Consider the following 4758-nt stretch of genomic DNA (forward strand, 5'->3'; position numbering starts at 1 on the left):
TAAGTAGTAAAGTAGTATTANAAATAAATATTCTAGTTATTTATTTATTTNTTTAGTTATAGTATATATTAATACTTACTTATATATATATATATATATATATATATATATATATGTTATCGATAATAGAGTAAATGGGTACAACGTTGATAAAAACAGATAGAGATTCAGATTTATTCAATGTTATGCAAAGGTATTCTTCGCACTTAACATGTGTAAAACTTTCGACACACAACTTCTATCACGAGAATTGTTAGTTGCCAATAATACGTGTCAAACAGGTTAGAATAAATCAATCGCTTATCCTGTCAAAATAAATAAGCTAAAAAGAAGAAGATTGATTCACTATATTTTTTAATCAGCTGTGAAAAAATATATCTTGGAACTTGAGAGATATGTAAAACTTGCCGAGCGCGATTCGACTTTTTGCTACGAATCCAAAATTTCGTCATATCGCCGCGAAGGCTGACCGGCTTGTCAGTGAGAGGATTGTATCCTAGCAGGCGCGGCCAGGTCTGCTAATGTAATTGGCGCGCGATTAAACGAGGAATTAAGCTCGACGTTGCTTATAAGCGAAGGCGATACCGTAATTCGCCGGCTACAGGATGGCCTCGCCCGGCGATCTGAACTGTAGACTTTTAACAAGACGCGAGTGAGATTTCTTTCGAGGCGACGAGCAGATGTGACACACTTTTGGCGATACTCAACCACGAACGGTCGTCCCGAGACAATGAGCGATTATCGATTTAAAGGATAATTAATAATTACTTATACACGAAACAATGTTGGCGAAGATGATTAGAATCTAGCATTAAAATTGTTCTGCTGCAGGATATCTTACAGCATATCCATTATATTCGTTATGTGACTAATGCATAATGGAAAAATTTGTTAAGTTGTTTAAATTTCATGTGTCCCGTATAGTCCATCTAAATTGTTGTGTTAATTTAACATAAGATGAATATATGTTAGAAAGTAACACAAATATTATGTAAAAAATATAACATTGACACAATTTATAAGCAAACTGTGAAAATATATTTTTTCAGTAAAATTAACAAAAAATGAATATGTTAGAAAGTAACATATTATATAAAAAATTAATAAAATAACACTGATAATTTGTAAGCAAATTGTGAAATATGCTCAGTAAAATTAAAATTTATAATATATGTTAAATTGTTCCAGTAAAATTAACATTTACAATATGTTAAATTAACATATTTTAATCATTTATCTTAGAATTTATGTTATAAAATATATTATTTTTATTAATTACGATCATTTATTAAATTGTATTATTTTAAAATTAAAAAAATGTTGAGTATCGATTTAACACAAATATTCAAATAACATAATCACATCATGCTAAATTAATACTCGGATATTAAAAATTCAATAAAAAAGGACCGATGTTAACATGAATATAAATGTTTTTTTAGTGTGTAATAATATCGAACAGTTGATAATTATGCATAATGGATATTTTTTTGAAAAAATATACTGAAAGATAAATAAAAAATTTCAGTATATTCTATAGTATAATTTTATGAAAAATTAATGGGAATTAGCGAGCATTATTTAAATACAATTCAAATAATTTTGAGGAAAAAATTAAAAACAAAAAAATTATATATGTGGCACAATCTGGATATAATTTCTCTTTCAACAAATTCACGAAAGTACATAGTCATTTTTGCATACATCTTGAGGTGCTCGGTATTATTTTCTCGCAATGTCAGAGGCAGTTGATCGAAAAGTCACTGAGTCTACTAATGCTAGATTCCCAAAACGCGAGACACTTTTGTTCATAGATATAGTCGTCGGGATTATGAGATAATACATTTTTTTTAGTTGCTGTTCTATATCTGTTTTCTGGTGGGGCGTTCACCTCGAATCGAAAATCAAAGTTGGCTCCGCGCCTGGAACATAGAACGTTGTCTTCCTGTTTATAACACATCAGTTATTATCTGTCGTAATTTATTTCCACTCGTTGACCTTCATTTAGGCTATCACAACAAAAATCCGGGGGCATCATTTTAATTTCTCGCGCACGTGTATCTTGCGTACAAATATTGAGATAATAATTTTTTTAATTATCCAAACGCATTAATTATCCAAAAATCAAAATCATTATCAGCTATAATTAAAATCTCTATCGCTTAAAAAAAAAAAATGTCTCTCGAAGAAACGTTTCAAATCATAAAATATCTCAGTCACGAATACCTTCGGAAAGCCTCCTGAGCTCGAAATTCAATAGCTTTATTTCACAGCGCGTTTAAAACACTGAGTTTTTCTACAATATATATATATGTATCGTATTATCTTCCATTCTTCCATTCTTTCTCTTCTCATTCTTCCTTCTGTACTGGACGTTTCGCTTCTCAGAAACGAGACGCCGAGCCACATCATTGCGGGGGATCACCTCCTTTCATCCTCGTTTTCTTCTCTCATTTTAATCTCGTCTGCGCTAGATTTACTATTCAGTGCATTAAAACTTAATACACTGTATGCCACGTTGGACTTGCGTACTACGTATCGCTCATTCGGATAAAGCCACATATATATTTTTCATTCTGATCTCTAGCTTTGCCGCCGCCGCCGCCGCGGGCCGGTTGCGTTTGTGTCACGGAGGAAAAAGTACCGAGCGGCCGAGTCTCCGCTCCAAGAGATTCAGCGGGGTCAATGAATCTGATCTGGAAAGCGGCGGTGTACACTCGCGGTGGCTGAGCTCGTGGGAGCCGCAGTCGTTGGGAACTACGCAGCCGCGACCTCGAGGCCTCCTCTCCCGGAGGTGGCGGCTTCTGCTCCCTTCTTCTTCTTCTTCTCCTTCTTCTTCTTCTTCTTCTTCTTCTTCTTCTTCTTCTTCTTCTTCTTCTTCTTCTTCTCCGCTGTCTTATTTTTCTCACTCCGTCGCGTTGTGATGGAATCATATGTTCGCGAACTCGCTGACGAGCATCATTTCGTGTGTTCTCAAAGAGGATTCCTAGCTAAGGTCAACATTAGAAGTAAAAGGTACTTACATGAAAAAAACGATTTTGATAAACATCTAAAAGTAAATACAGAACTGAAAATAATTTTGTTGGACCATCAAAGTAATTGTCCGTCCAACATAAATCTCTAACAGACGTCTTAATTTAGATAAGTACAGATCTGAAAATAATCTTGTGTGTTGGATCAAAATAAATTATCCATACAGATCTGCAAAGGATGTTTCTAAAACGTCTAGAAGATTTCTAAGGACATTCCTAGGATGTCCCTCGGGCAAAGTATGTGGATATGTAAAAAATTCAAGCATGATAAGCATGCAGTCTGCGTTCAGCAGCAGGAAAAAGTAGCTTTGCAACTGCTGTAAAATTCTTTTTATAATGTTAGTTGGTTATACATTTAGATCCAACAAGGAAATAAGGACAAGAACTCATACTAAAGAATTTTACAACAACTGCAAAGCTGCTTTTTCTGCTGAACGCAATCAATGTTGCAAAAAGTTTTGACATTCTAGAAATCAGCTTGAATTACCTTACATAACTCTTTTGATAATCCAACGAAATTATTTTCAGATCTGTATAGCTAAATTTTTAGATACTTTAACAAATCGTTCTTTCCGTGTGAAATTCATTGGAAAAAATTTATGAGATATACATATCTCATTGTCAGTAAAAAAATGTCAATTACATTGTAACAGATAAAAGAATGTCTCACGATATTTTAAATCTTTCAAATTCCACTTATTAAGTTCCACGAATGTTTATAAGAATTTTTATTTTATTATCCAGGAGAAACTTTAAAGAGTCCGAAATGACAGATACAAACCATATTCCATGTTTGTACAACAGGACACCCTGTATATTTCCTGCGTTATCATGCTCGCCGCGGAAATTGAGTTCGGAGGAACCGTGCCGGAGTCCGCCCGCGCAGAAGCTTCGAGTCGCGAGTCCATGACATATCGCGTGCGCGACTCGAAGGTCCGCAACGGGAATTCCAGTACTTGTTTGCAACATGTCTGGCTATCGTCCAAGGAGGTTGGAAAACGCACCGGTAATAATCGGCATGGACGAAAGTTCGTCCAAGCCGTAAAAATCGAGGCTCTGGCGAGCCGCCAAACTCGCTACTACGCACAGAAATCGACGCTGCCTCCGATAACGTTAATCGCAGACACCTGCTCCCGAGACTGACTTATGAGTCTGGACTGCTGGATCATGTGGCTTCTTTCTTCGGCTCTCTTAGCTTTGAGTACAAACAGCCAGTTAAAAGTGCTCGTAAAGAAAACCTCTCGCGATCAACTCCGTTCAGCAAAGATTTTTTTTACAACAAAATCCAACAGTGTAGTAGTCAAGAATTGTTTAATTCTCGTCTATTATTATAAATATTAATGTAATAAATATTTATAATTAGTCATAAATAAAGCTAATTTATACTTAAATTCATAACGGCAAATTATATTCAATTTGTATTATTTTTAATAATTTTTGCAGATCGCCACTATTTCTATTTTATAATATATCGTTAATTTAACTGAAATACTACAGCTAAACAATTTAACTCAAGAATGTATTAAAAAAAAAATTCAAGTTTAATTTATTATTAATTTATTATTAATTAATAAGTATATATTTATTAATAAGTATATATATTAATTAATAAGTATATATGTTAATAATGTTAATATGAATGTGTTTATTTTGAAACCAACCATGGATTGATTTATATTTTGACACACATGAAAATTAAAAATATAAAAAAAATGTTATTTAATCA

This window comes from Atta cephalotes, assembly GCF_000143395.1.
Source record: "Atta cephalotes unplaced genomic scaffold scaffold00002, whole genome shotgun sequence".
Taxonomy (NCBI): Eukaryota; Metazoa; Arthropoda; class Insecta; order Hymenoptera; family Formicidae; genus Atta; species Atta cephalotes.